This window comes from Belonocnema kinseyi, chromosome 10 (assembly GCF_010883055.1).
Source record: "Belonocnema kinseyi isolate 2016_QV_RU_SX_M_011 chromosome 10, B_treatae_v1, whole genome shotgun sequence".
NCBI classification, from domain to species: Eukaryota; Metazoa; Arthropoda; class Insecta; order Hymenoptera; family Cynipidae; genus Belonocnema; species Belonocnema kinseyi.
The window spans coordinates 9,587,324-9,597,417 of NC_046666.1; the positions used below are offsets into that span (position 1 = coordinate 9,587,324).

General features: G+C 21.3%; 1 protein-coding gene across 1 annotated transcript in view; it reads left to right on the forward strand.

The window, feature by feature from the left end:
• Positions 1 to 6,038: 6,038 nt before the first annotated feature.
• LOC117182070 (serine/threonine-protein kinase RIO1) overlaps positions 6,039 to 10,094 on the forward strand; it is a 27,332-nt gene continuing 23,276 nt past the window's right edge. Inside the window, exon 1 of the mRNA XM_033375093.1 lies at positions 6,039 to 6,188. The gene's annotated coding sequence lies outside the window, so the exon portion shown is untranslated. The remainder of the gene's footprint in view (positions 6,189 to 10,094) is intronic.

Below are 10,094 nucleotides of genomic sequence, written 5' to 3' on the forward strand. Positions count from 1 at the left end.
CTTGATTTATCACCCCAGGGTAGAAGAAAGGTAGTTCAGTTATATGCTTACGAAATAATAATTATTAAATCGTTGAATTTTGTTTTTATTCAGTGTGCTGCATTAATGTCGAAATTTTGATTATGAAAACTGCGTCACTCAAATCTCGAGATAAGGGATCATTTACAAATTACGTAACGTGTTTTTCTTTTGTTTAAATTTAGATGTGAATATAATTTCTATTTTTATAAAAGCAATATTTTCATATTTGATTTTTTCAGAGGATGGGCGCGAACGTAATTTAGCTCTCCTCCCACCCTAGCGGATTGCAAAATGACCACATAGTGACCTTCCATTCATGCAGTCCGCTAGGGCATATTTTTATCCTTTTTCACACCTATTCACAACTTTTCCATGGAACTCAAAAAATTTTTTATATTTGTCACCATTTAGATTCATGTGTTTGTATTTATTTAAGTCTTAAAAATTAGGAATTATTATTTTGTATGCGGAAGCCTACGTGCAATATTGCGCGTTTCAAATCTAAATAATCTAAAATACAGAACTTTTAATCGAAAAATAAAAACTTGGTTATTTTTAAAATTTTAAATTGTCAAAATAAAAATTGGACCCTAGCGGAGCGCGTGAATGGAACGCGGTAATGCAATTTAGTGATCGTACAGTGACCACATAGTGACCTTCCGTTCATGCGGTACGCTATGGAATATTTTCATTCTTTTTCACATTTATTCAACATTTTTAAAACTTAGAATTCAAATTTCTATAATATTTTGAAGAGCTAAAACTAAAATTTCTTGAATTTAAGTAATATAGAATGGGTAATTATTCAATTTTCAATATTTATGTTTTAAATGTACTTAATTTGTAACCTTTTATGGGATACTTCAGTTTTCAAGATTTGCTATTAAAACCTCTTTAATCTTAACGATTTGAAAATTTTAATTCTTTAATTTTCAAGATTTACAATTGAGAATTTGCAATTATAACTCTTCCAAATTGAAGAAGTTTCAAGTTTTTACTTCCAAATTACAATATTTTTAACTTTATAAACCTTGAAATGTGCATATTTCTCAATTGTAAAATATCAACATTAAAAACTCTTGTTTTAAAGATTTAAAATTCGATTTTTTAAATATTTCAATTTCGAAAACTTATAATGGAGAATTTTTTAATTTTCAAGACTTTCAATTAAAAATTCTTAAATTTCAAAGATTTATACAAAATTTCTTAAGTATAATGATTTATAACTTGAATAATTTGAATTGTAAATATCAAAATTTTTTAATTTTAAAAATTTATGAATAAAAATTCCTAAATTGGGAAGGTTTTGAAGTTTAAAAGTTTAATAGTTGATATTAAAGGCAAAAAAATATTTCAATTTGAAATTAAAATTTCTCTTTGAAAATGGTTGAAAATTGACTGAATTTGTTGAACATTAATTTTTTCAACTGGGTATTTAAATATTCCATTTTTAAAATAAAAATTTATCTTTTTTAGTTAATACTTAATTATTTTTGTTGCAAATTGAACTATTCTGTTGAAAAAATGTTATTTTTTTTGGTTGAAAATGAATTTTTTTTAAATGAAAATTCATCTTACTAGCAGAAACTTATCTGTTTCAAAATTTATTTTAACAATTTTTTTTAAAATCCTTTTTTCCATTAAGAAATAAGGTTCTTGTATTTAAAATTCATCTATTCCATTTATATTTGGAAAAATATCTTTTTTAGTTAAAAAATTATTTCTTCCGTTGAAAATTGAACTGTTTTGTTGAAAAATAAATTTTTTCTTCCGAAAATTTATTTTTTTTTATAGCTCAAAGTTTATGTATTTATTGTTGGAAATTCTTTTTTTTTTTTTGTTCAATAGTATTATTTTTCTTTATAAATTCGTTTCTTTGGTTGAAAATTTGACCATTTTTTTTAAAACTCGTTTTTATTCGATAGAAAACTAATTGTTTAAATTGAAAGTTGATCTATTCCATTTTACATAAAAAAAATTTTCTTTTTTATTTGAAAAAATATATATATTTTATTTTGAAAATTGAACCAATTTGTTAAAAAATCAATTTTTTCATATGAAAATTTATCCACTCCATTTTTGGTTAAAGATTCTTCTTTTTTAGTAAAATATTATTATTTTTCTTTATAAATTTGTTTCTTTGGTTGATAATTTAAAAAGTTTTTCGAAAATTCGTTTTTTCCGTTGAGAACTAATTTTTTTCCACTTAAAATTGATCTATTCCATTATTATTATTATTATTTCTTTTTGAAAATGTATATTTTTCAGTTAAAAATTCATTTCTTTCGTTTAAAATTAAACTATTTGTTCAAAAATAAATTTTTTCATTTGAAAATTTATTTATTACATTTTTGGCTGAAGAATCTTCTTTTTCAGTGAAATATTATTATTTTCCTTTATAAATTTGTTTCTTTGGTTGATAATTTAAAAAGTTTTTCGAAAATTCGTTTTTTCCGTTGAGAACTAATTTTTTTCCACTTAAAATTGATCTATTCCATTATTATTATTATTATTTCTTTTTGAAAATGTATATTTTTCAGTTAAAAATTCATTTCTTTCGTTTAAAATTAAACTATTTGTTCAAAAATAAATTTTTTCATTTGAAAATTTATTTATTACATTTTTGGCTGAAGATTCTTCTTTTTCAGTGAAATATTATTATTTTCCTTTATAAATTTGTTTCTTTTGTTGAAAAATTAAAATTTTTTCAAACTCGGTTTTCATCAATAGTAAACTAATTGTTTAAACTGAAAGTTGATCTATTCCATTTTTGATGGAAAAATTCAGCTTGTTTTTTTTTTGAAAATATATTTCTTTTGTTGAAAATTGAACCAATTTGTTAAAAAATCCATTTTTTGCTTGAAAATTTATCCACTCCATTTTTGGTTGAATTTTTTTAGTTGAAAATTTATGTATTTAGTTGAAAATTATTCTTTTTAGGGGAATATTATTATTTTTCTTTATAAATTCTTTTTTTTTTTAGTGGAATATTATTTTTCTTTCAAAATTCGTTTCTTTGGGTGAAAATTTAGCCATTTTTTTAAAAATCCTTTTTTCCATTAAGAAATAAGTTTCTTGTATTTAAAATTTATCTATTCCATTTCTTTTTGGAAAAGTATCTTTTTTAGTTAAAAATTAATTTCTTCCGTTGAAAATTGAACTGTTTTGTTGAAAAATAAATTTTCTCATCCGAAAATTTATTTATTCCAGGTTTGGTTGAAAATTTATTTATTTTTTTATAGTTCAAAATTTATGTATTTATTGTTGGAAATTCTTTTTTTTTTGTGGAAAAGTATTGTTTTTCTTTATAAATTCGTTTATTTGGTTGAAAATTTTACCATTTTTTTGAAAACTCGTTTTTATTCGATAGAAAACTAATTGTTTAAATTGAAAGTTGATCTATTCCATTTTACATTGAAAATTTTTCTTTTGTATTTGAAAAAATTTATATATTTTATTTTGAAAATTGAACCAATTTGTTAAAAAGTCAATTTTTTCACATAAAAATTTATACACTCCATTTTTGGTTAAAGATTCTTCTTTTTTAGTAAAATACTATTATTATTCTTTATAAATTTGTTTCTTTGGTTGATAATTTAAAAAGTTTTTCGAAAACTTGTTTTTTCCGTTGAGAACTAATTTTCTTCCACTTAAAATTGATCTATTCCATTTTTTTTAAATGTATATTTTTTAGTTAAAAATTCATTTCTTTCGTTTAAAACTGAACTATTTGTTGAAAAATAAATTTTTTTATATGAAAATTTATTTATTACATTTCTGGCTGAAGATTCTTCTTTTTTAGTGAAATATTATTATTTTCCTTTATAAATTCGTTTCTTTGGTTGAAAAATTAACATTTTTTTAAACTCGGTTTTCATCAATAGTAAACTAATTGTTTAAACTGAAAGTTGATCTATTCCATTTTTGATGGAAAAATTCAACTTGTTTTTTTTTTTTTTTTTGAAAATATATTTATTTTGTTGAAAATTGAATCAATTTGTTAAAAAATCAATTTTTTTGCTTGAAAATTTATCCATTCCATTTTTGGTTGAATTTTTTTTTTTTAGTTGAAAATTGATGTATTTTGTTGAAAATTCTTCTTTTTTAAGGGAATATTATTTTTTTATATAAATTCGTTTCTTTCGTTACAAATTTAACAATTTTTTTGAAAACTATTGATCTATTCCACTTTTGATTGAAAAAATCATTTTTTTAGTTATAAATATATTTCCTTTGTTGAAAATTGAACCAATTTGTACCAATCTTTCATTTTATTTTTTTCAGTTAAAAATTTATGTATTTTGTTGAAAATTCTTCTTTTTTAGTAAAATATTATTATTTTCCTGTATAAATTCGTTTCCTTGGTTAAAAATTTAACAATTATTCTTAAAACTCGTTTTTATTCGATAGAAAAGTAATTGTCTAAACTGAAAGGTGATCTGTTCCATTTTTGATTAAAAAATTAATCTTTTTTAGTTTAAAATATATTTCTTTTGTTGAAAATTGAACCAATTTTTTAAAAAATTCATTTTTTCGCCTTAAAAATTTAACCATTCCATTTTTGGTTAAAAATTTTTGTTTAAATTGAAAATTTATGCTGTTTGTTGGAATTTTTTTTTTGTGGAATATTGTTTTTCTTTAAAACTTCGTATCTTTGGTTGAAAATTTAACCATTTTTTAACTCTTTTTTCCATTAAGAAATAATTTTGTTGCACTTAAAATTTATCTATTCCATTTCTATTTGAAAAATTATCTTTTTTAGTTAATTATTCATTTCTTCCGTTGAAAATCGAACTGTTTTGTTGAAAAATAAATTTTTTCATAAAAAAAAAGTTTATTTATTTTTTTATAGTTGAAAATTTATGTGTTTATTGTTGAATTTTTTTTTTAGGGGAATAGTATTATTTTTCTTTATAAATTCGTTTCTTTGGTTGAAAATTTGACCATTCTTTTTAATTCGTTTTAATTTGATAGAAAAACTAATTCTTTAAATTGAAAATTAATTTATTCCATTTTTTGTTGAAAATATATCTTTTTTAGTTAAAACTGCATTTCTTTCGTTGAAAATTGAACTAATTTCTTAAAACTAAATTTTTTCACCTGAAAATTTATTTATTAAATTTTTGGCTGAAATTTTTTTTTAGTGTAATATTATTATTTTTCTTTATAAAATCGATTCTTTCGTTGTAAAATTAACAATTTCTTTGAAAACTCGTTTTTTCAGTTGAGAACTATTTTTTCAACTAAAAATTGATCTATCCCATTTTTGTTGAAAATTAATCTTTTTTAATTGAAAATTCATTTATTTCGTTCAAAATAGAACTATTTGGTGGAAAAATAAATTTTTTTTTAATGAGAATTTATTCATTCCATTTTTGGTTGCAATTTTTTTATTTTATTTAAACATTCATATCTGTAATTGCAAATTTCAGCATTTTCTGGAAAATTCGATTTTTTCAGGTTGTTAAAAGTTTATCTTCCTCATTTGAAACTTTAACTATTTGGTTGGAAATCCATATATTTTGTTGGAAGTTTTTCTTTCTAGTAGACCATTAATTTTGTTCTTGGAAAATTCATTTATTTATTTGAAAATTTAACTATTTCATAAGTTGTTCAAAATGTATCCACATTCGTGGAAAATTCAACTATTCGGTGTAAAAAATAAATAAATTTATGAAAACACGTACTTTGAAACGTTCTTTCAGGAAACAATAATGTTTATATGTGCAAAGTTCAGAACTTCTATACAAAAACTGACCAGTCATTAAAATATTAAATTTTATTTTAAAATAGAAAGACTGAAGCTTTTTCTTTGTTTTATGAATAAACCCTGAACTTTTATTATTAATTTGTATTAAAAAAAAGAAATTTTTCATTTATCTAATTTGAATTTTCGCGGAACTTTTGCTAGAACAGTTCGCCCATCTACAATCTAATTCACGCGAAATACCGTCTGATGTCACTAGTATCGCGATTTGTGTCGGTAAGGAAGGGAACTATTGTATCCAACTGTCACACGTGCATTTTTAGTGAGTTTTAGCTCGTTTAAAGGTTTAACCTTGGCTCTGTTGTGTTTATATTGTGATATTTTATTAATTGAAGACAGTAAAAATGGATTCAACTGTGGAGGAAGGTCAATACAGTGATGCGGATGAAGATGACATAAAGTATGTATTTAAATTTTCAAAATTGCTTCTAAAATCACGGGGAAACTTACTCCAAATAGTAAACTAACCTTAGATTTACAAGTTGAAATCGTTGACATTCAACGTATTCAATATTGAGTTTTTTGGTTTAATTCATCAATATTTATTTATATTTTTTTACAATTCGACGAATTTACGACCTGAGAATCAATTGAACAATTTTATGATTAGTTTCATCGGTTTTGTCAATAATCATTTTTTATGATACTTTTTGTTTCAAGTGTCTTTGAATCTTTATTTTCGTAAACTTTCAAATGTTTGAATCATTTTTTTGAAATGGTAAAGTAAAAATTTATATTTTTTCGTGTGGTTATTCTGTATTTATTTGAAGTTTATCATGCTTATTGTAAATTTAATACACGTAATTCTGTTTGTTTTCTAACCTAAAAATTGTATTTTATTCACGAATCGAATAGAGTGTCCAGACGTCCTGATTTATCAGGACATGCCCTGATTTTTTATCTTTGTCCTGATTTTCTCATTTTTTTATTTTTCATGTCTGATGACGAAACTTCCCGATTTTTATTGCCCGGTCAAAAGTCAAAATTTCGAACTTTGAAATGTTTAATCAGTAATTAAAATTGTTGAACTTTGATGTATATTTTATTTTTTTTAAATTCCTTCAAATCTTCCAGGCTCTTTTTTCAAAATTTTGTAAATCATTTTAAATATTCTCTTAAAATAATTATCCAAAGTGAAAAATTATTTTTAATTTTCTTAGGCATCTTAAGAAAATTTTTTTATTCCTTTGAAGACAATTCTTAAAAAGCTTTTAATTTTTTCTTTAAAATCTGCAAAAATCTACATTTTTAAAAATTAAACTATCATTTCAAGTTTTGAATTTATTTTGAATCTTTTCAAAGCTTGAAAATATCTCTTGAAATTACTTAAATTTCGTCTACAAATAATAAATTTTAAATTGTTATTTACACATCAAAATTTTAAGTCAATTTTCTGAAATTTGCAGAATTTCCGAAAAATTTAATTAATTTTGACAGATATTTAGAAGTTCTGTAAAAAATTTTAAATAGTTTTAAATTTCAACAAATTTTAAAGAAATTGAAGATTTCTCAAGATTTTGAAATAAAATGTTGAGGTTTTTCAATGATTTTTAAACTATTTAAAATGAAAATAATTGAATAATCAAACATTTAAAAATATTAAACTGATTATTTTTATTAATAGTTTTATTTTTATAAGTGTCTACTAAATCAGAAAAAATTTTCAAAGTACAGAGATTTTCAAATGTTTCGTGTTTTTTACGCAAATATACAATTTTTTGCCAAAAATATGAATTTTTTTACCAAAAAGTTAAATTTTCAACTAAAAAAAATTAATTTAAACCGAATAGTTGAATTTTGAACTAAGAAAAAAATAAAATTTTAACAAAGGAGTTTAACTTTTAACAAAGTATTTTTATTTTCAACAAAAAAAATGAATTATCAAGTTAATTGATGAATATTTAACTGGAATATTTGAATTTTTGACCAAAAAGAGGAATTTTTAAATAAGAAGATTAATTTTCTACGATAAAGATTTTTAAAAAATATGAATTCTCAACCAGATAATTTATTTTCCAACTAAGAAAGACAAATTTTTCATAAAATAGTTGAGTTTTTAACTAATAAAGATCAACATTTCATTTTTAACACAATCAATTTTTAATGTTGTAATTAAGACAAAGGATAATTATTTAATGTTTAGCAACATTTATCTCTTTATTTAAACGATTAAATTAAAACCAAATATTTAAAAGTATACAAATTGAAACTGAATTATTTAACATGAAAATCCTGAAATCGTTAAAATTTCGAAGAACTTCTAAACTCTGAATGTTACAATTTTATTTTTAATTTTCAAAATAATTTTTATTTGTTAGTGAAATTATTATTTTTTGATATATAAATAACAATTGAACACTTATTATTCGTTGAAATAATTTGTGTAATTTTAAGAAATATTTAGAAGTTTTGAAAATATTCAAAATTAATTTAAAACATTTAAAATTATTTCAAATAATTTAACGATGTATTTGTACCGCCAAAAATTCGGCTATTTGTACTGAAATTTCGGCGCAAATAGCAACAGTCATTTTCTTGAGATCCCTAGGAAAATTGAAAATGATTTCTCATTTTGAAAAATTATTTTAAGAGAATATTTAAAAAGATTTCCAAAATTGTCAAAAAAGAATCTGGAAGATTTCAAGTAATTTTTTTTTAATCTGCAGAATTGTCTAAAAATCGTAGGAAAAATTTGATATATTTTAACAGATATTTAGAAGTTCGAAAAAATTTTTTTAAATGTAAAACACTTTTTAGAATTCTCAAGATTTTGCAATTCAATTTTGAAACTTTTCAAGGGTGTTTAAACTATTTAAGATAAAAATAATTTAAGAAGCGTTCAGTTTTAAAAAAATTTGATTTTTAATTTTTCTCGCTTAAAATTGTTTTTGAAATGATATAATTTTGAAAATTTTAGAGTTCATTGATATATATTTTTAGAATTAAATCTGAATCTTTGAACTCTGCATAATCTATAAAAATATTTTTATTTTATATATTTTTATTTTTATGGAAGATTTGAATACAAAATTTTTGAATTAAAAAACTTTTAAGTTCAATTTTAACAGTTTAAAACTCAAGAGTTCCATTTTGAGCGCTCTAATTTGTAGTTTATTTTTTATTGCTTCAAATGAAAAAATGTTTAGCTTTAAAATTCGGCCACGGATTGAATAGTTAAATTTTCAATTTACAAAATAAATATTCAGGTAAAAAAAAATCAACAGATAAAAGAGTCATTTTGAAAGCAATCATTAATATTCAAACAAATTGATGATATTTTTACTAAAATGATAAATCTGCAAATGTATTAGTTAAATTTTAAACCAAAAAATGTATTTTTAACTAAAAATATAAATCTTTGATTAAAATATTTGAATTTTCAACCGGAATGATTAATTTTCAAACAAGATTATTTTCGACTAAAATATACGAATTTTTAACTAAAAAAGATTTTAAAAAAAGAATGTTTATATTTTTAGTTAAAAAGATTAATGTTCAAGTAAAGAGATGAATTTTTAACTAAAATTGAGGGCATATTCGACTGGAACCGTTAAATTTTCAGTTTAAAAAAATTAATTTTATAGAAAAAAAAAACATTTTTCAACAAAATAGTTTAAGTTTTAACTGTATTAGGCAGATTTTTGGTAAGAAAAATTAATTTTCAGCCAAAGAAAAACGAATTTTCAATCAAATATATTATTTTTTGACCCAGGAGATAATTTTTTATTAAAGATTATAAATCATTTACTAACAAAAATTAATGTTTAATAAAAGAATTTAAGTTTTAATCAAGTAATTAAATTTCTATTCCAAAAAAAGATGAATTCTGAACGAAAAATGTAATATTTGGTATTTCAACCAAAAAATATTTTTATTTTTAATCAAAAGCGGTCGAAATCAACCAAAAAACACGATTTTTTAAACAGGAGTTAAAAAGAAATTAATTTTAAACAAGAAAAAAAAATGAATTTCCAACAAAATAGTTAATTACTTTAATCTAAATCTGCTTTTACAAATAAAGAATGATTGCTGTATTTTTGATAAAAAAATTAATTTTCAATAAAAAGTCTAATAGTTGGTATTTCCAATTTTTTTTTAAATTTTGAATGAAAAAAAACTGTTAAATTAAACTAAAAAATATGAATTTTCAACAGAACAGTTGAATTCTCAACCAGGAAAGATTTTTCAATCGATAAAGGGAAAAAAATCTCATTCAAAATGTTCAGTTTTTGGGTCATAAAGACGAATTTTGGAAAAAATTTGAATTCAAAAACCAAAACTATGCAATTTCTACCAAAATAAAAGA